At 38.5% G+C, this 26,482-nt stretch overlaps 2 long non-coding RNA genes across 2 annotated transcripts; one reads left to right on the top strand and one right to left on the bottom strand.

Annotated features, from left to right (window-relative positions):
* The first annotated feature begins 149 nt into the window (after nt 1-149).
* On the top strand, nt 150-22,792 carry LOC147581646 (uncharacterized). Its single transcript, XR_015249718.1, has 2 exons — nt 150-257; nt 22,344-22,792. It is a non-coding gene; the product is annotated as an uncharacterized LOC147581646 (long non-coding RNA).
* Nucleotides 22,793-22,948: 156 nt separating this feature from the next.
* LOC147581645 (uncharacterized) lies at nt 22,949-23,634 on the bottom strand. The gene is made up of 2 exons (XR_015249719.1): nt 23,417-23,634; nt 22,949-23,329 (listed from the first exon to the last, which is right to left on the bottom strand). It is a non-coding gene; the product is annotated as an uncharacterized LOC147581645 (long non-coding RNA).
* Nucleotides 23,635-26,482: the final 2,848 nt, after the last annotated feature.

Raw genomic sequence — 26,482 nt, 5'->3', positions numbered from 1 at the left:
AGTTTATTGTGTAATATTTGATGACCACAGTAGACCCGCATCAGTAATCAAAGGTAGGGTCTGCTATTGTGCCTTAAGAGGTTAGCAAAGAAGAAAGTTTAAAAATGGCTTTTGGTTTTTTATCTTTTTTTTTTTTTTTTTTTAGCCAGCAGAGGGAACCTAGGGATTTCAGTTCTGGAGGCGTTATGTTGGTGCCATGGAGGAAAGCCAGTCATTTCGCTCTACTGAAATAAATGTGGAACCAAACAGAAAGAAAGGTGAGTAAGCAGTTGTGTCTCCTTTGCCAAAATCACAAAATAGGTGGGAAAACTTAAAAGTCTCTACTAGGTAAGCATGTTTCTTGGGCATTCACCCTGAAAAGGAATCAGTACCCACGACGCATGTGTGTAAATTACGTATGTGCTGTATGACGTCGCTGAGCATGCCTGCTGTTCTTTTCTGACTGAAATGACTTTCCATACACTCAATGACATTTAAACTACATTTTTCAGAACGATGCTCCAACTTTTGAGATTCTATCTCATATTTCACAGTTTGCTTTCCAAACTCCACAGAAAAAAACGTTTAAATATTAATTTGATTAGACTATCAAACGGTAAATCAAAATGCAAAATGATTTTTAATTTTATAGATTCTATTTGAACATGAAAATTCACAGGCTTCTGGCTTTTGCTGATTTCCTGGCTGGTTTCACAAGCAAACTGGCCGAAGTTCCAATCATGATCAAAACCTCAATTATTTATTTGCTTTAAAGCAATAAGAAGAAATGTAAGATGCCATGGTAGGGGCGCCTGGGTGGCTCAGTTGGTTAAGCGTCTGACTTCAGCTCAAGTCATGATCTTGTGATGCCTGAGCTCGAGCCCTGCGTCTCTGCTGTGAGCACAGAGCCTGCTTCGGATCCTCTGTCCCTCTCTCTCTTTGCTCCTCCCCTACTCGCACTCTCTCTTCCTCTCTCTCTCAAAAATAAATACACATTTTTAAAAGTAATATGCTGTGATGAAAGAAGTTAATTTTTGGAAAAGAAATAAAGCTAAATTAGAATCTATCTGCTTTTGATTCAGCTCTTTAAGGCATTTATTCATATATCTTTCCAGAAGAAACAGAGAAACAGTAGCCTTCTTGACATCTTCCTTGGAACCTCTTTTCATGTAAATTATCAGACCTATTTAGAAGTAACTATTTTTATTCAGGTACACACACACACACACACACACACACACACACACCATCCAGACATCCTGCAGGTGAGCGTTTTAAGTTATCTGTATTCCAGAAAGACATGAAAACCCCACGTCTGAGTAAGAGTAGTCCCAACAGGTTTGTAACCAGCCTTGCCTTCCAGAGAAGCAAAACTTACCTCTGCTTCTCTACCTTCATTTTTCTCAACCTCTCTGCAGCATCTTTTACTATTGTTGATAACAGTAGATACTACTGCTGGCTAACTATATGCCGCGCAATGTAAGAAGCACTTTAACGGTATTATTTCTCATTTATTCTTTGCAAAAGCCTTATGAGATACGTCGTAAGATCGCCTTCATACCGTACAGACGTTAAAGCAGAGATTCCATAGGAAATCTGCCCGACTCATGGCCCTCGCCTCTTAATGGCTCTACAACTCCCAGTCCGCAGCATTACCTTGAAAGGCATTCTTGAAAGGCAATCACATCTCTGTGCTTTCTCGTCTCTTCTCCTTCTTCTGCCTGAACATCACCGGCTTTCTTTTTTTTTTTTTTTTTTTTCCTCTACGCATATGGAGTGCTTCGTCCATTCCTAGGGCTTCTTCCCATCCACTGTTCTTATTTATCTCAGTGGCTTTGGCTTTTACTACTACACATGTGGCTTCACATTCTTCAAATTTCTTGAGTCCCCAAACCTGCGATTTGGCTGTGGTTATGGCTCCCCTTTGCAGCAAAACCGCCCTTTCCCTGCAAGTTGTGTCTTAGTTAATGGCATCACTGTCCACCCAAACTCAGGATTACCCGTCATCTCTTCATTTACCACCGCTGCAAGTGAAAAGATCTTAAGAATCTTACTTTTGAAAAAAAAAAGAGCTTACTTTTGAAAAAAAAAAAAATCTCTTTTCTTTTCCTTGCACCTCCAGCATGGCCAAGGTGGAGTCCCCATATTTAGTCAATAAACTAGTATTTCAGCAGCGTCCTAACTGCTTTCATTGCCTCGTGTCTCTATGTTCTCTAATCAGTCCCACATTGTGCCACCAGAAACATCTTTTTAAACACAGAAGAGTTCTTAGAACTCCCCTTTTCAAAAACCTTCAATGGCTTCCCAGAGTGCACAGACTAACATCCAAGCTCCTCTGTTCAGTACACCCCTTGGCTTAGTTCTGGCTTATCTTAATCCAGTTTAAGTTCCACCTCAATATCCCAAGATATACGCTGCGCCATTCCCTCACCATGCCCTGCCCTCGTCTCCTCTTGATTATGTTTTTGCTGTCTTCCTTTGTGGGCTTCTGCTTCTTTTTTTTATCTTAATCCCTCTTGATCCATCTCTGGATTTCCCCTATGAAATTCCTCACAGACCCACTAAAAATTCATCCGCCTCTTCATTTGTTTAAGAAATATTTATTGAATGTTTACCGTGTAGGCACACTATACTCAGATCTGGAATCTTAAAAATAAAGTACAGTTGCCTTTCTCTTAAGGGAGTCTATAATGATCTAATGGGGAAGACAAACAAGTAAATAGGCAAGGAAAACGATGCGTGGTTTTCATGACAGGCATAAACCACCAAATCTCACTCAATTAAAAAGTAACCTTAAAAGTGCCATGAATATTTAAAGAAGGAGGAGGAGGGGGAGAAGGATGAAGTAAGGGGAGATAGGGGAGGAGGAGAAGGACAAAGAGAAGAAGAAAGATTCACTAATGAATTCTACTAAACCTTTATGCAAGAAATGATACTAATTATACACAAACTTTTCCAGGAAATAAAGATTGCACCATTACATTACAGTTATGCCAACTAACAGCCTAATCTCTTAATACAACAGAAGTTTTGTGTTTTTTTTTAAGTTTACTTAGTAATTTTGAGAGAGAGAGAGCGAGCAGGGGAGGGGCAGAGAGAGTGGGAGACAGAGAGTCCCAAGCAGGCTCCGCTGTCATCACAGAGCCCCACTCAGGAACCCTAAGATCATGACCTGGGCCAAAACCAAGAGTCGGGCATTTAATCAGTTGAGCCATCCAGGGACTCCACAGGGGTTTGTTTCTTACACTTACCATAATCATTTGCAGTTTAAGGGAGACATCCCCTAACATTAAAACCAGACAAACACCCTACAGAAGAGAAAACTGGAGACCAATGTCTTTTATTAATATAAGTGTCTTTGATTAAGGTGGTTTTACCACCTTAGTGAGAACTCATGTTACTCTACTATATCCTCTGCGTCCAGCCGAAGACAAGGAGAAATAAAGTGTGGGGATCATGAGACGGGTTACCAGGTACCAGGTCTTAAGGTATATGTTGCTTCTGTTTTTCATTGGTCAAAACTCAGTATCCTGAACCCATCTAAAGGTAGGGTAGGCTGGGAAATATACTTATGCTGTATACTCAGGAAGAAAAGGAAATAAACGAGCACTTACAATTGCCCCTGACACAGTGGCCATGAAAACAACATATACCTAATCATTTTCCTTTGGTATTTACATATATTTTAGTTGCCTCGAAGTTGTTGGAGCAAAGTGAAACAAATGAATAGATTGTACTTTTCTTCTCATTGAATAATCACTGATTTAATGTAACAGAGATGTTTTCTCTGCCCAAAACTTTCCACCGTACCTATTACAATTATAGAAGCAGCGTCTTCAACTTCTACTGTGATAATTAAAAAATGCTGAAGAATTGATTCGCTGAATGTAATGAAACTGAAAATCTTTCCATATTTGTATCCATGTGGATAAATGAGATTATAGATATCTGCATCCATGTTTCATAGTAAATTCAAACAAAAATGCCTGCAGTATGTACAGACTATCACTTTTTTTTTTTTTTTTTATTTCTACTTCTTACCTAGGACAAAAAAAGTACAGATATTCTTTGCCTTAAAATGGGGTTATGTCCTGGCAATCCCATCATAAATTAAAAATAATCATAAGTCCAAAAAAACATTTTTTAAGCTTATGTATTTATTTTTAATTTATTTTTAATGTTTTTTATTTATTTTTGAGACAGAGAGAGACAGAGCATGAACAGGGGAGGGTCAGAGAGAGAGGGAGACACAGAATCCGAAGCAGGCTCCAGGCTCTGAGCTGTCAGCCCAGAGCCGGACGCGGGGCTCGAACTCACGGACCGTGAGATCATGACCTGAGCCGAAGTCGGATGCTTAACCGACCGAGCCACCCAGGCGTCCCTATTTATTTATTTTTGAGAGAGACAGAGACAGCATAAGTGGGGGAGGGGTAGAGAAAGAGGAAGAGAGAGAATCCCAAGCAGGCTCCACGCTGTCAGCAGAGAGCCTGATGTGGGGCTCGAACTCACAAAACCGTGAGATTGTGACCTGAACCTGAATCAAGAGTTGGACACTTAAGCGACTGAACCACCCAGGAGCCCCCCCCACCAAAAAAAAACCATTGTTAATACATCTAACCTATCGAACATCATGGCTTGGCTTAGCCTACTTTAGATGTGCTCAGAACCCTGACATTAGCCTACAGTTGGGCAAAACCATCTAACGAAGTCATTTAATATTAAAATGCTGAGTATATTATGTCATTTATCGAACACGTCACTAAAAGTGAAAAACAGAATTGTAGTATGGGTACAGAATGGCTGTGAGTGTATATCGGTCATTTACCCTAGTACGGCTGACGGGGAGCTGCGACGTGTTGCCACTGAACCGCAGCACGAGAGTGAATTGCACAGCATACCCCTAACCCAGGAAAAGATCAAAATTCAAAGTTCAAAGTATGTTTTTTTACTAAATGCTATCGCTTTCTCACCATCGTAAAGTTGAAAAATTGTAAGTCAGGGACCATCTGTGGGTATTAACCATCTCATTATATCATGGAGTAGTGGAAAGAGAAGTGGATTATGAAGTAGGAATCCCAGGTTGTAGCTGTGGCACCATTAATATCTGTGGTCTTAACAAGCCAGCTCAACTCTCTGGATCTTGTCAGTAAAATGAAAGATGTGGATGAGATTATCTCCAAAGTACTTTCCATTTCTAGTGTTGTGAGAGTCTTTAGAAAGTCATAAACTCAAGCTGGCTGGCTCCCTTTGGAGTCAGAGGGGTTTATTATTCAAGGACTGAATGTTTTGGTGGCAGAACCTCAACTGGTATGAAAAGAGAGACGGGAAGGGAGATAGAAACCCAATTGAATCAAAATGCCTCTTTATCTTAGGAACTTGTAATGTACAATTAATTCTAACCAGGGAAACCTAGAATTATTTTTATTCTTCCCATAAGAGGCTCTTTGGGGCTCAGAAAGTCAGTAATCATTGCCACAGATCATAACTTTATCCACCCTGCACTTATGACTTGTGGAACATGTTCTAACAATCCAATAGCTGAGACTCTCAAATGAATATTAAAAATACTGGAATTCTCTGATTTGCATTTAGTTCATTTCTAAGGAGTAACCACACAGAAGATGATTTAGGCCTCAGAAAAGGCCACATGAAGTAGTAGAAATAACAGAAATAGAAGCCTGAAAATCTGTATTCTATTCTCTGCCCTGCTCCAAATTATTTTCATGAGGTTGGCAAATCACTTAAGATCTTTAGATCTCAGTTTCTTTATTAAAGAAAGAAGTGTTTGGGTTTGTGGGATGTTAGGATGCCTGACAATCATGGGATTCCTTGAACATATGAAAAATAAGACCCGAATTGAGAGATGCAAATTATCATATAATACTGAAAGCCTACCTCAGATAAATCCAGTAGGAAGACTCATAAGCAATACTTCCCGCCAGAACTGGCGTTCTGGCTTACCTTGGACCTACCCCCACTGTTAAGAGAGAAAGTGAAAGGACAAGTTTCATACTGTTTAGACGATAAAACAATGAGTTAAGTTCATATGTCAAGGGTCTCAAAACCAGAGAAGTCTAAAGTAGAATAAGTGAAAGATAAGCAAGATGTCACTTGGATCAATGGGAAGGTGAACAATTTTGCATATTTTTCTTGTCATTAGGTCCGTGAAATGAGAGAGGCAAATGTTTCTGGGGAAACTAATTCAGTGTCAAGCCTCAACTTAAATCTTGCCAAGCTTCGTGTAACAGGTGTCGTCTAAAGAAAAGTAGGGAGAGAATATATATTGAAGAAGGATTCAAAATAAAGTGAAATGTATTTTCTAGCAAATATTAATACTGCTTTTAGGACTTAAGATGCAAGAAAATTTTTAAAAAGAGGGATTTCATTCTCAGAAATATTCTTACAGCAGGAAATTTTTCTAGAACCACATTAGAATATCTTCTGAATATTAGAGTAAGAAATTAATTTCTCTTTACCTTTATTTTGCTGTTAGATCTCACACACCAAACAGCTTACTAATCAAGGTGGTTCAACTGTTTAATCACGGTACTTTTCATTCTTTTGATTATTACTTTACTTTTCTCTTTAGGACTGTTGGATAACTTCGATTTTATCCTTGAGAGAACAATTCTGCTGTTAGGAAAACAGAAACTGTTGTTTAACTACGCAGATCTTAGGACAATCATAAGAATTTAGATTCATACAAACAAATAAACAAAAGTGGTTTTTGCCTTACTGACCACATGATGAGCACCAAGCTGCTTTTGCTTTAAACAAATAGGGACTGTTATTTTAAATTTCTTCCCATTGTATAATGTCACAAAACATTTCACAAATTATAGCCAGAAAGGAAATTAGACTCACGAGGATTCTCAAGATAGTTATTGTAAGTACTTGTGCACATTCATTCATATACACCAACAGGCGCGCGTGCACACACTCACACACACACACGCACACATACAGACTGTCTTGGAAATGAAAAGCATGGTCTAACAGTGTCTGCAAAACGTACCTTATTAACCCTTGGGCAAATCATCCCAGGAGCATGTAGGAGATAAAATTTTGAATAGAATGGCCTTTTAAACCATTCATCATTCTTATATTAGAAACAACTACTTCTTCATAGGTTACCTACAGTGTTTAAAGTGCCAGAGGTTCTGAGTACCTAAACAAGTTAGAAAGATTTCTAAAATAATTACTCAAATATTATTTTCCATTTCCCTTTCACAGTAAGTATCTAAAATAATAATTTTTAAAGTTATGCCTTGCTTTCTCGCTCTTTTTTGGTAACTTTCCATGAATTCTTATGTTTCTCTGAATCATCAATGCCTCTGTTCTCAGTTAAAGTCTTCAATGAATGAACATTTTCAATACAAGAAAAAAGAGAGACGCCAAAAAAGTAGAGAGAAAAAATGAAAGAAAAAAGGTAGAAATTTAACATTTTGAAAATAAAGAAAACATCTCTTCAAGATTCTACCACTCAAGGCTTTCAACGTTGACAGCTGGTGACTAAAGCTTCTAAGGATTAAGGAAGTATTTTGAAAAATTTCACATGCTCTTCAATTCACTAATTATACCCAGAAGAAAACAAAATTCAACAGGCTTTTTAAAGTTCTCTTGGATGTTATAAATACCCTGCACTCTATGTGTGCTCCAGGAGGAAGGAAGTTTGCCAGAGATTTGCAGGATGAGGTGTTTGTCCATTCTGGGGAAATCATCCATTGACATTTAGAAGACTTTTAATATTCCACGATAGATTTCACCAGCAGCCTTTGTAAGACATGCTTTTCTTAAACTACCTATACTAATACTCTAACTGATAGTGGCGAAGGACAATCCTCAGCCCCGTAGAGGCAGACAGTAAACTTACAACTGAAAGAGAATAAACTGGAATCTGGATAAGGCTTGCATGTGCCTCTCGTCAGTAGTATACTGGTACGTTTAACAACAGACTCTCTAGAAGAAAATAAAATGTGTGTGTGCATGTTTATTGCTTATGATAAATTCCATTGATATAAAGAATGTGTAGCATACAAATTACAAATAGTAATGAAGTTTCTAAAACCCTTTCTTCTTCAAATTTCATATAGCCAATTTATGTTCACAGGAGGCTTTTTGTCGATTTTTGCCAAAATCTTAAGTCCACAATTGTTTTCTGGTTACAACCCATGAATGAATATATTTCCAACGTGAACATTGGTTAGAATTTTTCTTTACCTTAACCAACAATATGAAAGTAAAAACCCTGAAGAAATACTTTGGAACCTCACTCATTATCAATGACATGGACATTTCCTCTGCTGACTCTCCTAACAGTTTGCAAATACTAGAAGAAGTTGTCACCAAAGTTTGCGTTATTCACAATAGAACAGCCACAGATCTAATACACTTTTCAATATGATCTGCATTATGAACATTTCCTCCATCATTGCCTGAAGTCTGGGCCATCGGAAAAAAAAAATACCCCAATACATAAAACCATGCTACGCAGCGTTTGCCAGTTTCTGTGGCTTCAGCACTTCCACAATGATGGAGTTCAAGCTACTAACATGCCTCCCTGAGGCAGAGTTGAGAAGAAATCTGCAGTAGCACAACTTTATATGGCGTTCCTACCATACAGAGACAGTGGACATATGTTATGTCAAGAGCATAGATAATAGTACAATATAGTAAGTTAATTAGGAAGTAATACATTTTGAGTATTTACTGCCTTTGTGTGTAACATAATTGGTTTAGTTGTAAGTTTCTATCATCCGATTTTTAACAATGGCTATGTTTAACAACCGGCTCACAAAATTCTTCAGTACTTAACCATCAGCTCCTGTGAGCCAGTGTGAGCAGTTTCTGGCACACCACTACCTCCTGTTCAAAATGACCAGGGGGTTTCATATTTAGCATTTTGTCACAGGTTCATGAATCTCCATTCTTGCCTAGGTAAAAGGTTACTGGAAGAATCAGAAGAGAATTTCTTTTAACTTCATCTAGGAATATACCACTTCATAGAGAAGTCCCAAATTTGGCAAATGCTTTGAAAGCTAATGTGTTAACATTATAAACATCTTATACCTATGTGTATTTACACACCATAGAAGAAACAATAGAGGGTTTACATGGGTTTACACCTTACATAGGTTTTAAAGGCTTTCTGTTTCTTTGTTTCCATAACAATTGTGGTGATCAGATAGAAGTGGCAGGCAAATAGTCTGCTTAGTCTCATTGAAAACATTCAGAACAAAATTTATTTATAGGGTAAAACACAAGCGCCTATAAAATTACCGAAGCCCGATCTTCAAGAATGTAAGCAGGACACTGGATTTGTAGATCAGAGTCTGGCCAAAATTCCATTAAGTGACCTTGAACCCTGTCAGAAAGTTAAGTTAAAGATACCTAGGGGCACCTGGGTGTTCCGTTGGCTGAGCATTCGACTTTGGCTCAGGTCATGATCTCGAGGTTCGTGAGATCGAGCCCCGCATGGAGCTGGCTGCTGTCAGTGCAGAACCTACTTTGGATCCTCTGTCTCCCTCTCTCTCTGCCCCGCCCCTGCTCACTCTCTCTCTCTCTCTCTCCTCAAAAATAAATAAAACACTTAAAAAAAAGATACTTACAAATAAGTCATAAAATTAGTTGCCAATCAAGCTCCACACTGGAAAAACAATGAGACAGTGCAACCTAGTAGAGAAGGACAGAGGGCAAAGAGTTGGAGGCCAAGTGTGGGTCTAAATTCCAGTCAAGCCACTTAACTAACCATGTACCCATTAGAAGGTAAATGTTTGTAACGCACTCAAGATTCTTTTTCTGGGCAGACTTCATTCAAGACAAAGTAAGCAGTGATTTGTATCAGCCCCAGAGGCTACCTCAGGCCCCAAATATCTAAAAAACATCATTGGATTTCTCCTTCGGGTTAAGGCCCCACAAATTAAATCTGAAGCTATATTTGGTCACCATCAAGTACAGGACCTTCAGAAGTAGTGTAAATTCCCAGCAGTCCAGTAAAGAAAAAAAAGGTATCAAATATCTGTTATTTTGCTACGGAGTCATATCCAAAGGGCACAATTTAGGAATAGTGACATTAGAAAACACTAGTGCAAAGGGCGCGTGGGTGGCTCAGGCGGTTAAGCGTCTGACTCCAGCGCAGATCAGGATCTCACAGTTCATGAGTTCGAGGCCCACATCGAGCTCCGTGCTGAACGAGCCTGGAGCCTGTTTCAGGTTCTCTCTCTCCCTCTCTCTCTGTCCCTCCCCCCGCTCACACTCTGTCTCTCTCTCAAAAATAGACATTAAAAAAGAAAGAAAGAAAGAAAGAAAGAAAGAAAGAAAGAAAGAAAGAAAGAAAATTCTAGTTCAAAGGCGCCGTTTGCTTAAAATTGATTTCCTTAGCCCTGTAGTACCTACTAATGAATTGGCTTTTCATTTCGTTTTCCCGAGAGAAGATGGGGCAAAGAGAGGAAACTTACTGTGGGGGTGGAACAAAACTATTCTCACCTGCACAGCTACTACCTGGAAAACCTGTCACAACAGCAGGAGGCAACGATGCGCTCGGGTTTACCACCGCCATGGGTTAGTGGTGTGGGGAAAGAAAGAAAGGGAGCCGTGTAAATAAAATTATTTTATGTTGCAGGTTTGTATGAAAACAGCGCTGGCAACAATCGCAAAAGCGCTATTTTCTCTGAGCCACAAAGAATATTTTCTTGGATATTCTCCTTAATGTAGAAATGTCAACAACTTTGTAAATTTTTCACTTGGCCTCTTCTTTAATGGCAGAGAGCCATCTTCTGAGGTAGCTAGGTACCAGGAGGGGGTGCATCAGTTGAGTTGAAAGTAGCCTTTCTATGTGCTTGTAGATTCGGAACCAGAATCCTTGAAATGGCAGGAAAAGGCAGTAGCAGGCACACAGAAAATTAAAGTCCAAAAGCAAAAGTAGTGACAGTTCCGGAACATGAGAGAGGCTTGGGATAGTCATCCCGTTGGAAGGAAAATTAGAGGACTTTCCTTAACACAGTATTTGCTCAGCAAGCAAGCACACAGTTTTCACTCAGAGAGCTTATTTACTTAGGGCACCTTGGCACCAGAGGGGGCCCTGAGAGAGATTATAAAGGAAGTAAATTCTCTACCAGAAAGAAAGAAGAAAAGAAGGAAGGAATGAAAGGACGAAGGAAGGAAGGAAGGGGAAAAAAATAAAAATCTAAAATTAGAATTTAGCTGAAAAACTGTACCCAATTTTTTTTCAATTATAAGAAGCTAAGTTAATCAATAATCAATCCATATTTGTTGACTGCCTAGAATGTGCTTGATACTAGGTAGGAAAAAAATACATCTCCTGATCTCTCATTGCACGGAGGAGGGAGAGAAGAGGGATGTTGGGCAAGAAAGCGAGGTAACTGGTCTTATAAAGGTGAGACGATGGAGATTCAATCTGGTCTAGGATCAGGGAAGGATCCCTAAGGAAGTGACCTTTCAAGGAGGAGTTACCTGGGCAAAAGCTGAGAGGTAAGTGCTAAAAGAGGGATGGTAAAAGAACAGGGACAGAAAAAATACCTAGCAGAGAGAACTGAATGTGGCGAGTCAAGAGCAGAGCCTTGGTGATCTGCGGAACTTAAGAATTCTTTGCTCTGTGGAGCAAAGTGGGTATACCAGCCAGGGTCCAAAAGGAAAACAGAAACCAGGCTGGTTTTTCTAACAGAGAGACCTGGGAACTGCTTCACAAGCATTCAGCAAGAGGTAGTAACTTCAGAGAGCAGGGGCCCCTAAGGCTGGGAGAACAAAGGGAGGTGGGTGGGGTAACTGGGACCCGGAAGCTTTGAGGACAGGCCAGAGCTCGACTCCAGATCTCAAAGGAAGGGACTGACCAGCAGATCCTGATTATACCTGGGAGGACATGGTGAGATTGGTTCTCGGAGAATGGGGAAAAGGCTAGAAGCTGGAACTCCTTGCTTCCAGAGTGGAGAGTTATTGGTGCATAATCAGAATAGAAACAAAAGAAGCTGGTCTTTTCTCTCTTCTCCAGACTCTGTCTAGCACCTCTTATTGGCCAAAGTTAAATATGAGCCTACCATTCCTGTAAGAAGATCTCCGTGTGTGTATCCAGCTGTATTTTCATACGGAATTCGTCCCCCCCCTTATATATTAATACTTGATTTACGTCCATATTTTCATAGTGAAAAATTGCTATATCGTTAAAATATTATAAGGTGGGTGGGAGGAGGGATGAAATAAAGGGGATTAAGAGGTATAGACTTTCAGTTACAAAATAAATAAATCATAGAGATGAAAAGTAGAGCATATAGTCAATAAAATCATAAAAACATTCTTTGGTGGCCATTGAAGACTACATTCATCGTGTTGGGCACTGAGTATTTTATAGAACTGTTGAACCATTATGTTGTGCAGCTGAAACTAATATAACACTGTAGGGTAATTATACTTCAATAATATATATTATATGTATAATAATATAATATATATAATCAAGTTATTTTATTCTCCATTATTTTACATTTCATTTGATCCCTGCAGTTCCCCTCCTGAGCTGGAAATATTTCACTCTGACCAAAGCCTGTTGAAAATGTGTACTGTTTACTGAGTACGCTCTCTTTTTTTTTTTCTTTTTTTTTTTTTTTTGCCATGTTGTCAAAGGGGCACCACTCTGGGCGCCTCACTCTTGACGGCTACTTCAGGGAGAAAAGTATAGGCTGTTCTCTCGATGAAAGCAAGGAGAGCAAACAATGAAGCTGAGTGTTTTTGCTCTTCTGCAACTGTAAAATGTGGACACTGAGAGCAGCTTCCATCTCTTTGATCTCAAAAGCAATTTAAATTTGGAAGAGCAAATAAAGAGATGGGATTTACCCCATTCCCTTAATCTCAATTCCTCGACATTTCTAACTAGTCCCGAAGGATGAGAAGTTCAGATTTCTGCAATTGTTGTACAGGGGGGAAGGAACAGATAAAGTTTTGTAACGTTTTTAAGTACTGAAGTCTTTATACTATGATAACATTACAAACTTCAGGTAATTGGCAAGAAGTTTCGCTTGGCCTTTTTTTTTTTTTTTTTTTTTTTTTAAATCTTTCTCCCCAAATCATTCTACAAAATGTGAACTCCAAGAATTTGTTAAACAGTGACAACCTCCAGGACCTCTCATTTTATTTTTCTTGAGCTCCTAATTCTCTTTCATAGATACTACAGCAATACTTGGAAAAGGCAGGGGGAAAAAAAAAAAAAAAGCAAGACTTGCTTCATCACGTTAGAACATCAGAGCTGAAATATATTATGTACATAAATACAAACCCAGAGTTTCCAAAATGGATATAATTTGCACGGCTCAATGTTTGATATCTAGATATATTTGTAACATCTCAAAAGCACTCTGGGCTGATTTTTTTAGACAGATTTTACAGAACCCAGCTTAAGTTAACAGAAGTTGTAAATTATGTCTAAGTGGACTTTATAAACAAAAGTTAAAGTTGAGCATGCAAGGGAATATTGAAAAGTTTGCATAATGCTGTCAACATCTACAGTGCCAAATGTTCATCCTTTCTTTTATTATTAGCTGAACTTTTTTCTGTATACATGGATATATGTCTAACTAAGTATGTGTGTACAGATTTATGTTTTCAAATGAAACAAAGCTGTGCAGCTATTATTGCCGGGGTCGACTGGTCTCTGCAAGCACGTGCTTCCTCGAGCCTATTAAAGTACAGTACCGACATTTCCCTCTCGTAGCTTGGTGAGTGTGATCCGACCCGAGCTCGCGTTTCTGGGAAAGCGCCTGGAGAATACCAATTTAATTTAGAAACTGCTCAGCTTAAGTGTTTGGTAGGGTTTGACAGCACTGCATCAGGTGATCAGATATATTTTCCGCGATACCACAAAGAAAGTTGGAAATGTCACCAAAAAGTTTACATGAAAACGTGTTTTTCCTGCAGAGAAATGGGTTTTTAAACATCACTGCAATTTATAACATGCGCCCGATTTCAGTGTTTTGTTACATGACGGAATTTAGTTGCTAGTTCTCTGCTTTCAAATTATTTTAGGACTGGCGTGGGCTTTTTCTTGAATTGCAAATGTTGTGATTCTGTTGGGTACCATTAAGCTAATGGCCAAACTGAAAATTCTTGTGTGATAAAGATAAACAACTGTTTCTCTTGCTGGTTGAACTGCGGTAAAGTTGTACACACAATATTTTTCGATATCTTCCTTCTCTTCAGTATATAGGCTTTTTCATTGCTTTTACATGGAGCTTTAAAAAAAGAAGTACAAAATTTTGTAGTTGGAATTGCCCTGTAATACCTTTGGGGAAAAAAAAAAAAATTAAAACATGTATCCTTCCCCACTTACACCCCCATCCCAAAACCATGCATTCACCTCAAATTTTATCGAACATAAAAAATGTATATTGAATAGTATTATATATTGTCCCTGAAATTAATGGAGGGTGGGGAGAATATTCCAGGCTAGGTGAAATCTGTCCATCAGTAACAGATATAAAAAGCTAGTATGTTTCAAGAATAGGATAATCAACTTTTTTTTTTTTTTTGGATGCTACTCTGGGGAGAGGGAAAATAGTTTAATTTAAAAATTGAACTGTTTCTCCTAAACTGGCCTACCAGATTTCTTCTCTGCCTGCCTTTTTATTGAATCCATACTTTGTATTTCAGTGGCCCATTAAGTTCTTCCTGCTTTTTAGAGTTTCTTTGAAAATGCCTTGTGAATACTAAAGGAGAAAAATTTTCACTAACAGTCTCGCAAATCTCATGGACTCCCGAAACAAGAACAGATCTGTCTTCAGGTTTTATTTTGTTTTGTTTTGTTTGCTTTGTTTTGTTTTGTTTTGTTTTTAAGGGAAGGGTAGAACATTAACCCATGACAACAGTGAGATAAGGCAGATAAATTTTTGAGTTCTTTTATCTGGTAAACATTCTAAGGATCAACTTCAAAAGACAGGACGGGAAGAAGCTTCCTTGTCTTTTGTGCCAGAATGAGAGGCGAAGCTCTTTACCGCTCATATGGGAGATATGAGGAACCTTTGAATGGATCATTGCTTTTTATGAGTAGTAATGAGGTGAGAAGTATTCTGGTGTGTGGCACAGGCCTTCATTAAAAAGCGTGAAACAGAATGGCTTACGGTTAAAGGGGGTAATTTGTTCTAACATACTTGCTAAATTGTGCTGTAACCATGCCAGTTAACAGCACTATATTTTCCATAGGATTCCTGAATGCATTTGTGTGCAATTATTCTGCCCATACGAAGTTCAGGGATTTTTCCAATGGCTTATGTTAACTACTTGACAATGCTCACTCCTTTAGTGGAAAGTATATTGAGCCCCACGGTTAAAGAGGGGTGGAAGAATTCAGAGATGTTCTCATTCCCCTTCCGAAGCCAAAGGGTTCTTGTAAAATCAAAAATTCACAGAACCCAAATTTAAATGAATACCATTTGCTTAAAAGGTAATATCAGAAGTAATAGCCAGTTTAATAATGACGAAGCTTGAAGTTTTACAATACGTATTATAATAAAGATAGTCCATAAGAAAGACAATCAGATTTGGTCATTTCAAGTCCGCTATTTAAAACAGGAAAAAAAAAAAAAAAAACAAGAACCCTGAAAAGTAGGAGCAGTAATTTTGCTACATTTGTGAGGAAATTCTGCCCATAGGAGAATTTGAAATTCTACAACATACCAAGAAGGTTACTTGGTCAGGTTCTTACTGGGGACATTGGACTAAGATTTTATTCATTGGAAAAATCATTCTGCTTAGAGAAACATAATTTTTTTTTTTTCACATGACCAGCTATCAAAAGAGAAAATGTAGGGGAGAAATACTAAGTTTTGGACAGGGCCTAGAATTTGGGTGTATAATATGGGAAAATGGATTTATAAGTAACAACTTTTTAAAGACAGGTTTACAGTTATACTGAAAATATTATAACACTGGACTTCAAAGGGGAAAAAAACTCCTTTGAATTTTCTAGAATTTTCTTAACAGGTAATAATACAAATATTAATTGTTTCATAAAACATACCCCCATTTCATAACTGATGACACAATTTTATTGGAACAGCAATGGATTAACTGAATGCAATTGATATACCATCATGGACTAAAAATGGGGACAATTTTTTTAAACTGGTTAAGAAATAGAGTTTTTATTCAGGATACAATTTAGGCAATATATAATGGAGAAATATTTCCAACATCTGTTTTCAAAATGCTCAATGGAGACTTAAATCTAAGCACCAAAAGACTTTACAGTGAGACAGGAAGTATCAGTGTCTGTCCACTCAGTGGAATTTCTGAGACTTAGCAGTAGGGAGGAGAATTTGAGCTTTGTCACTTTCCACACTTTTCATTATTATTATTTAGGGTTTGCGTATTTGATATTTGATATTTTGGGGAAAATATTTACAGCCACAGTTTTGTACATTATCCTAGCTTCAAAAATAAATACTGTCAAACTTAATAGAAAGCAGGCAGTGGGCCTACAATAAATGTAATAGGCTCAGCCTCGCCTTTCTATTTCTTTTTATTGGGTTTTCGGGAAAGTCTATGAAGGAAATTCTAATTGCAATTGCTCCTTGAAAATGCTCAGTCAGGTTCCTTTAGCCTTAGAGAGGGAAATGCTAGCCCTGGGCTATGTGGTAGAATCAAATGGTATTTTTTCAAGCTAAATTAAATATGTAGCATATGTACATTTTACAATGCTTAATCCTCATCATTGTACCACAGGAAGGCAAATCAGATAAGGGTTGTGATTGCATACAAAATAACATCTTACTCTATGCTAGATTCATTAACCTGGAACACTGCACAGAGAACAGAACCAATTTCTTTTATCACTGTCTCTGTAATTACTCTCAGTAATCAGAACTTCACTTTTCCTCATTTTAACACAACTGTGGACATTTTGAGTTACTTAGGAACAACTAGGATAGAAAACCTGGGATCTGATATAGGAGAAAATGTGCATTGAAGGGAATTTACCATTCCTAAGCTTTCTTTTGCATTGTCTGTGATTTACATCTAACTAGAGAAACTAAAGCCCTTCAGTTTGATACAAAGAAGCAATACAAAGGCTAAGTGGATAAGATGTGACATGAGTAAGTTTCACTGAAACTGTTCTGAGCTAAGCTTGTCCAATTCCCCTATGACATCATGGCTCCCCATGATGGAGAATTCCAGCGGCTTCATGATGTCAAATGCCTCTACTTGAGATAAACAAGTATAAAGAGACTAAAAGGCATAGACACTGGACAGAAAATACTGATCCAAATATGTTGAGACTGTATGTTATGTAATGAAAACTTTTTCTCTCTGGGGAGAAAAATCCAGTTAAAATATTCCAAACAAAATATATACCTACACTTGAGGAAAGTTTTCATTGGGAGACGACCAGTGGTTGCACTTTCCTAAGAAAGTTGGAGCCATTTACCAAAACTGTCACGTGCTCCAAACCCCTGGCAAGTGTGTAGAGACTGATGGGTGTAAAGAAATACACCAAGGTCTGTTCAGTGAGAACTACCCTAGCAGGTGAAAAGATGTTACAGCTCCATTCTGCTCACGGGCATCGCTACTCAGATGTAAATTAATGCAGCAGAATGCATGGAAAAGTTTAGAAAAACGTCTCCTTTTATTTTATTTCACCAGGTAGTGTCTGAAAATTGGGAAACAGAAAGGACGAGGGATAAATACTTGGAATAACGCTAGACTTAGCCCAAATCTTAAAGCAGTCAATGCAGATCTTTTGTTTCCCTTTCTTTGGTTATATCCACACACCCTTCCAAAGGCCTCACGTGTGAGTCTTTGATGGATGCTAAATAAACTTAGAAATGTCCTCATTGACTCAGCACACTCAAGGTGATACTCTGGCCTCCCCGAGGTCATCTCTGCCACATCAATGCTTACCATACTTGGAATTTTCTCTCTGTTCCATCCATTCAGTGACAACCTCTGGACTTCCACTCTTTTCTTTAGATAATAATCCAAAGCCCAACTCAAGTTACTTCCACACATAAACTGGACTCATAAACTCCCACTCATGTCCTGACTATTAGCTGTATCACACATATTTGATTACTTGAAATAATTATATTTAATTTCTCAGTTTGTTATTTGTTATTTGAATTGCTTATAGATTGTTTCAGGTGTGTTTATTGTTTCATAATAAACTCCTTGAGGATACAAATCATGTATATTATAGTATTTTTGTTTTGCCAAGAGCAATATTCAAATAAAACATAATATAAAAATAGAAAGACTAAGGAAACACACCAGACTCAGTACCTTTTTTTTTTTCATTACATATATTTATATCTTTTAATGCAATTCTCCTGCCTTATTGTCTAGTTTCTAATGAATCTGGTAGTGGCCATTACTCTCTGTCTAAGAAGAAAACGGATCAAATTGGCACACCGCAGGAGAAGTCTTTGTGACACCCCGTGAGATTTCTCCCTATACACTGTCTTTGCTCCAGATTGTACAGAAAAAGAGAGAACAAAAAAATGAAAGCAAAAATGGCTGAAATTTAGGATCTTTAAGATATCAGGGAGACTAATTTGAGGGAATAAAGCAGGGCGAAGACATGCTTGCATTTCTGAAAACCATTTTCTGCAAGACTTGGCAAATGGAGCCAGTGATTTGGCTTGTCTTGTTTTGGATTTCTGTACTATGAAGAAATTATGACTAGAGTGAAGGCCTACAAACAGCAAAATACAACCAATATATGTTTCTTATTAATTGAAAACCCCTCAATGAACGCAATGTGTTTGTCCTATTCATGATATTGAAATGGATAAAAGTGTCATGATGTTCTGTCTCACCGAATGGAAAGCCTTTTATTCTTTTCATCAGAGCAACACCTCTCCAAATTATCTTACAAGCCATAAAATTATCTCTTACAGCATGATTTGCCACGTTTTAGGTTACTGGTCAAAATCTCCTTTGAATTAGTGGTCATATATATGAACCCGAAGTATCTATAATTAGGATCTCTGTGGTAAGACTAACCCATTGAATTTTCTTGTTTATGCAGCTCATAAGTGGAGGAATTTAAGGAAACTAGTAAATATTGCCTCAATATCCTTTTTGCTCGATTTCTGCGTAGAAATTACAGAGACGTGCCATATTTAAGGACATTCAGCAAGACATTTTAAATCTGTAAATAAGATTCCAGCTTAATTCCAAACACTGTTTTGCACCTCAATAAGGAGAACCATAGAACATAGCTGGCTGGCTGCCAAAAATGAAGAAATAGGATAGAAAGTCTTTCTTATATCCAAGTTAGTCAAATGAGAAAATTAAAATGAATGTTCCTTATGATGTTGAGAAACCTCCATCATCCTTAGGCCAACTCAAATCATTCTAGTTTTCAAGTTAATATTTCTAATTCAAATAAATAACTGTGAAATGGCTTAAGCTGTTTGTCCAAATGCTTTCTGGTGGTGGGGACAGGGTCATGCTAATGAGTTTCCTAGGCTCTCCACAACTTAGAAGCAGATCGAAAGTGTTCACTTCCCTTGCAATTTTTTCTTTCCCAATAGCAACACGCTAAAACCCAAGCATTTATGTTATATTATAATTTTTAAAAATTGCTGATCTGAAAAATGTTTCTCTAATTAGTGTCTTTGCAAAATTGAACACAGACAGATTGTAATCCTTCATTTACTGATTTTATGTTAATGCTATTACTCAGCATATGTTGGCTACGTTAAGCCATTACAGTAAAAATTAAAATGAAAGTCATATGATTTATCCCCCTTTAAAAGTGCTCAATCGGTCTAATAAAAGTCAAGTACCAAATACCAGATGTCTGATTTAAAAGAAATTCTAACAAAAAGGAAAAACCCTCCCATTATTCTCTTAAGATATTTTGTTGAGATTAATGCCATCCAAGGTAAAACATTTACATATAAATACAGTTGTATGGATATATTTGACTTCAGTTAGAAGATTAAGGTAGGAAAAATAAAAATATATTAATATTGGTCTTGATTGTTTTAAATCTCCATCTTGACAAATAAACCTGCACCGCTTCTGTACACAATCATAAAGCTATCTTGGTATTTTAAAAGAAAATGACGATAGTTGCAAATTTTTGTACTGCAGAAATTCAGGGGACGTCTGGCTGGCTCAATTGGTCGAGCTTCCGACTCTTGATGTCAGAGTTGTGAGTTCCGGACCCACGTTGGGTGTAGAGATCACTTAAATGAATAAGAGCTTTTAGAATGCAAGAGGTCAGGGGCACCTGGGCGGCTCATTCTATTAAGCATCTGACTGTGGATTTTGGCTCAGGTCACCATCTCACGGTTGGTGGGATCCAGTCCCTCATTGGTCTCTGCACCGACAGCACAGACCCTACTTGTGATTCTCTTCCTCCCTCTCTCTCTCTGCCCCTCCCCCCACTCACGCTCACACTCTCTCTTTCTCAAAAGTAGAATGAAGATGGGAAGAATGGGAATACAAGATATAATCAAGGTAGATATTTATAATCAAGTTTTGTTCATTATTTTTCCTTCACACTTTCTTTCCTCCTTGCTAGTTAATTCTCAGTATAATTTCTAGCCAAAATCCATTGTCCGGGAAAATAAATTCTTAGTTCTACAGAAAGATGTTTTCAAAAGAAAGAGCCAAATAAAGACATCTACCTTTTTTGGGTTTTGTTACATTTGAACTCAGCTACTCCATATCTACCACTCCCCCAACACTTATTTCCCTCAACTCCATATCTTTACCCTATCCTTTTTTCTTTTTTTTTTTCCTAAAAACAACTCTTTTCTTCAACAGTTGAGATGCACTCCTCAAAGATGATCTCGCATAGCAATCCTTTAATACTTTTTTTTTTTCCTCTGATTTTTCCTCCCTCCCACTGCCCTGACTGTAATTCTGTTCTGGTCATCACCAGCTCTAAGTTCCAAAAATGTATCTGCCTTTCCTCCTGAACATAGCAAGATGACATCCCCCAGCCTCCTTTTCAGTAAGCTATAGCCATGTGATGGTAGACTGGCCAATGGGCTGTCAGCAGAAGTCCTAACACCCTGCCGTGTGAGCCATTACTGTCTCTTCTGCTGGTTGGATTTGACTTGCAGAATTCAGATTATGGAAGAAGCCACATGCTGGAGGTGGCACAGCTGGAGTTCCTAAAGACTGTGCAATAGAGTCTGCTCTCCTTCCCATCCCCCACCCTCTGTTGCCGATTGAATTTCTGTGTTTATCTACTGAGATTTCTGGGCAGCTGATATTAACTTAACTAACACAATGATAATTACGACCTATCCATTGACTGAATATCCATAACACTTGGTGTTGTTCTTGTCACTGTCTACATTCTCCTTATATATCAATGACACTTCTTCTTGCCCCTTTCTTCTCAAGGTCAGGAGCTACCTTCTTTTTCAGCTTTTATTCCTTGCATTATTAAGCACAGCCTCTCATACAAAGTAGCTCCTTAATGAATTGTCCTGTATCCATCAATCTCTGTTAATTAGATGACTACCCCAAACTCACGGAGTCTCTTGGTTCACTCATTTTTTAATTCATTTATGTGTTCTAAGTATTTATTTTATCCTTACCGCATGTCAGGGCAATAGACATCTTTGGGGTATCTGCCCAGCTTAAACTGATTCTCCTTTTTGGAGACCTTAGGAAGGTCCATCAGGGGTAGATCTCCAACAGCCATAGTTACCCCCCATGAGCTTGTAGCTGACTTGGCCAGAGTTGATCATGTCGCTCAAGCTGGGCCAAATAGATTCTGTCCCCAAGAAGGTTGTTAGAAAGTAACACGTTAATCTTTTATCGTGGCTACAATTGTCTCATATATACTGGGAGGAGAAGGCAGGTATATAATACCATAACGGCCTGAGAAGCCCAAAACGCTAGTCTATGGAGCAAAGAAGAAAAATAAAATAAGCACCAAGAAAGAAGCCTTGAGCCCTATAGGCTCTCTCGGGCTTGTTTGCCATTTTTTCCTCAGGCCAGGCTAAATTCAACCACTGCTCTCTATAGCCTTATACCTTGCCTGTTTTGTAGAAGTTCTCTCAAAAATGATTCCTGGTACTTACAATTAGTGTAGCTTCAATTAATAAAACAAAACCTCTTGCTTCCCCCCAGGGATAAAATGGTGAACAAGAGATACATAGATCTTACCCTTCTGGTAAGGTCAGTAGGTGGTAATTCAGTAATATATTGCTAGAGGGAAGAAAGGAACTTATCTTGGTGATGCTCTTGGATGCTGATTTTTCTCCTCCAGATGAATGAAATGTGGAGGTGATTTTCTTTTATATTACACATTGAACAAGAGTTTTTTATTCCCCAGGGGAATATCCCTTTCTCCTATCCTGATTTCTTCCTCTTGTCATTTTGCCATTTGACAGTGCTACACAAATCGTCAAGTCAACCATCAGCAAAAGAAGCTAAATACATCAATGTTGGAGAGAGAGAATGGTGGGAAGCTTTGGATGGAGATGATGGTGTTGACGAAGAGACAAGGTGGAACGTTATAAGACATTAGTGAGATGAAGGAGGCAGAGTGTGGGGACTAATTACACACATGTACAGCAGAGGGAAGGGTAAAGATGGCTGAGTTTTCCATACAAGTCGCTAGGAAACTCCGTAAGACCAAGATGCTGGTGTAAGGGAAAGGCGATACGTGACATATCACTGCGTTTCAGAGTCTCAACCCTCAATGTGTATCAAGATACTCTGGAGAGCTTATGCTTATTCTGGAAATTCAAATGTCCCACCTTAAGCCCTAGAATTTAAGACTTAATTGGTCAGGCGTGAATTCGGTCCTGCGTGTTTAAAAAAAAAAACAAAACAAAAACAAACAAACCAAAAAACACCTCATCCCTCCCCAGTGATTTCCATGTTTTGATGAGGTTGAAACAAACTTTTACATGTCTGGACCTTCCATAAATGTGTGTTTGCTTGTTTCTAAAAGATGATTCCGTTGAAAATAATAACACATGGTACTAAAAACTGGAAAGCTGTGACATTTAGTATAAGGAGTTGTAAATTAAGGCAGAGGATGAGGGAAGGAATGACAAAGAGATGACGGAAAAGCATCCATAAAGTAAGACACACGGTTGAAAGATAAACTTCAAAAGGATGGAGTCTGTAAGTCCTGCTCTTGCCGTTTCTTTCCTTTACCTCACATGCTGAAGCTCCTGATGACTCAGAAAATCCCGGAGGTGGTGAGGCTGACGACCCTGGGAAGTAGTTGAAAATTCACTTCAGTCCCTTCCTTCTGCTCAATCCTCAGCCTTTCCAGTGCCTCTCAGAGCATGTCAGGCTTGCCAGTTCCTTTCACTTAAACAGATAGCTGCTCCTCAGGACTCGGACCTCCACTTGGCAATGTTCTCTGGGATGGGAAATAAGAAGATCGTAAGCTAGGTAATAGCCAAAATATTGTCAATAGATAATTCGCTATTACATGATTACCTCTTACTAGACATTGGATGAATACGTGGCCACTTAAGAATCAACTAGAACTTTGTTTCTCTTCTTCTCTCCAAAAGGCAAAAAAAGAGAAGAGACTTTGTCCACCATTTATTGCACTGAGCATAAACAGGAACTGAAACCAAACCTAGTTTCTCCTCCCATACAGACTAGACGAAACAGATATGTATCAGAGGAGCAGAAACCATGTAATGAAAAAAGTGGAAAGTAATAGGTTTGATTTTGATGTGAAGTATTTTACAGATACCCCAAGTCAAAATTAATAGCAGTTAAAATGACAGATGTCCTCCAAGAATGGATGAGTGTGTGTGTGTGTGTGTGTGTGTGTGTGTGTGTCTGTCTGTCTGTCTGTAAGGACAGGAACAGATTCCTTTTCAAAGGAGTGGCAGAAAAAAAAACATATCATGCCACCTAGTGGCAGAAAATAAGCCGATTCCTTTTAATGGCACAAAGCCACTTTGCCTTTTCATCAGAAAAAGCAAATTAATTCATTAATATAGTGGACCCTTGATTTTGCAAATTACACAGTAGATAAAATTTAAATATCATGTCTGTGCTTTAGTTTTTCAGCCACCAATGGCATTTAAAAAATTGGTGAAGTTTCGAGAGTCCTGGAGTCAGAGTTAGGATAACTCTCATTTCTCTTTCTAACCAGATCACTTAACCATCCTGGAGATCATTTCTGCCACCAGAAGTACAGGATAGATGAACCTAACCTGTTATCGTGCTCTTAAATTCCACGTTTCAAAGTAAGCAATAGGCCAGATAATAAGGGTACTCTTATCTAATGCAGTTTCTTGTGACGAAGTCAAGCCACCATATTTACTGACCAAATACTTAATTACATCATTTACTTTCCACACCCTCAACCCCATCCCAGTTACATTTTACAGACTCTACTCTTCATCCCAAGCCCTCATTTATTGATACTTCTCACTATCAGCTACCTGTTGCCTATAGCCCCTTGATTACAATTTTTAATTTCTGTGAATATCAGTGGTGCATATTTCTAACTTACATAAATGTCCACATATTTCCCTTTTCCCTTGGAAATAAGATAAACTATTCCTCAAAGAGGAAATAAAGTGGAGTTATTATAAAGTATATTATAAAGTATAATTTCCCCTTCTCCCAGCTCTCTCTTACAATATACATCCAAGGGTGACCCTGCTAATCGGAATTAGGAAAGGCATTCTAAACCAGCACTTAATCTGAGCTCTTTGGAATATTTAATCTCCTAATAAACAGTCTGTTCTTGGAGCCAAGAAACAAGCATGTTAAAAAAATTTTTTGATTCCAAAAAAAAGAAAAATTTCTTAAGATCTAATATGTTAATTATTCCAAAGTGATGGGACATTTCTCCAAAGCAACTGTTTAAAAAGCGTCAGAGTCATCTGCAGAAAGTCTTTTCATTTGGGAATCTGACTTTCTCTACATCAGAGCCTTGCCTCTCGCCCCAGCCCCAACCAATAGCAGGAATAGTAAAGAACGTTCTGAAGAGCCAAAGTGGCTGATGCAAGAACATAGTTACAGGATCTAAAACGGCGGTCTTTGGATTATACTTCAGCCTTACTGTGTCGTCTATTGCCAACACAGAGTGTCACAGGTGAAATTATGCAGGGAGGGTAATCAGTATTTCTTCTCTAAACTGGCGAAATGGGACAAACAGAGGAAGGGGACAGTATCTGCGTTGGTCCTCAAAGTACACAGAGGGACTGGCAAAGAGAGTCATGTTGAATGGTGCTCACACCATCCTGATGCAAACTCATAAGATAGAAATAATTTTCTCAAACATGCCTATCGCTGTATCTATTTGTTCAGCTCCCTTCCTTAACTTGCCCAGACGTTTTTCAAACCTCCAACCGCCTCCTCAGACATGCACACAAATGCACTTCACTTTTCCCCCTAACACTTTATATCTCTATTTAAACCTTCAGCCCCTTATAGTATATGTTTACTTGTTAGTCTATCTCCCTAGATTGTTATTTATAGGAGGCAGGGACCTTATCTTTGTTAAACTTAAGACCTACTACTCTGGTATATAACAGGCATTTTAAAAGCTTTTATTGAATTGAATAGACTGTTAATTTATTATTTTTTTATTTTATTTTTGAGAGAAAGAGCCCATGCACATGCAAGGTAGGGGCAGAGAGAGAGGGAGAGGGACAGAGAACACCAAGCGGGCTCCACGCTGTCAGGGCAGAGCTCAGCATGGGATTCGATCTCACAAACCATGAGATCATGACCTGGGTGGAAATCAGGAGTCAGGTGCTTAACCCACTGGCGCCCCTAGCCTGTGTTAATGTAAACAGTTTGTTATTGATACTGGGGTCAGATGATTCTGTCTTACTCCCTGTTTTTCATTGCTAAGGGGCTGTTTATGCCCAATAACAGGGTTTCATAAATAAAATACCCTTCTATTCCATTTGGAACTATTAGAAAATACTGCTTGGGGCGCCTGGGTGGCGCAGTCGGTTAAGCGTCCGACTTCAGCCAGGTCACGATCTCGAGGTCCCTGAGTTCGAGCCCCGCGTCGGGCTCTGGGCTGATGGCTCAGAGCCTGGAGCCTGTTTCCGATTCTGTGTCTCCCTCTCTCTCTGCCCCTCCCCCGTTCATGCTCTGTCTCTCTCTGCCCCAAAAATAAAAAAAAAAAACGTTAAAAAAAAAAAAAAAAGAAAAGAAAATACTGCTTGCTTTGCTACTATTTTCAGAGTATAGTCGTCAAAGTTCTCTACTGACTTAAACATTTCCATTAACTGGGACCAACTAGGAAGCCTCTTCAGTGAGGTCAGAGGCAAAAATCAGAGGTATTTCTTCCCTCCATTTTCAGAATGTTATAGGGTAGGGCAAATTTTTCATTTTTCTTCAAACACTTCATTTCTTTCTCTCCTTGCCCAGAGTCAGATCTTTGAGCATTACACTTGAGACATGGTAAAATGTAGCCTGAGAAATATGTTGTTTGATTGTTGATGATGTTTGCTATACAAATAGTTCACTCTGGAAAAATCTCAAAGAACAACCTAAGTTTTTTTTCCTAGAAAGGATCTATCAGTTC

The sequence above is a fragment of the Puma concolor genome, chromosome B1, assembly GCF_028749965.1.
Source record: "Puma concolor isolate L17-30 chromosome B1, mPumCon1.1.hap2, whole genome shotgun sequence".
In the NCBI taxonomy this organism is placed as follows: Eukaryota; Metazoa; Chordata; class Mammalia; order Carnivora; family Felidae; genus Puma; species Puma concolor.
This window is presented reverse-complemented; position numbering and strand designations above follow the sequence as displayed.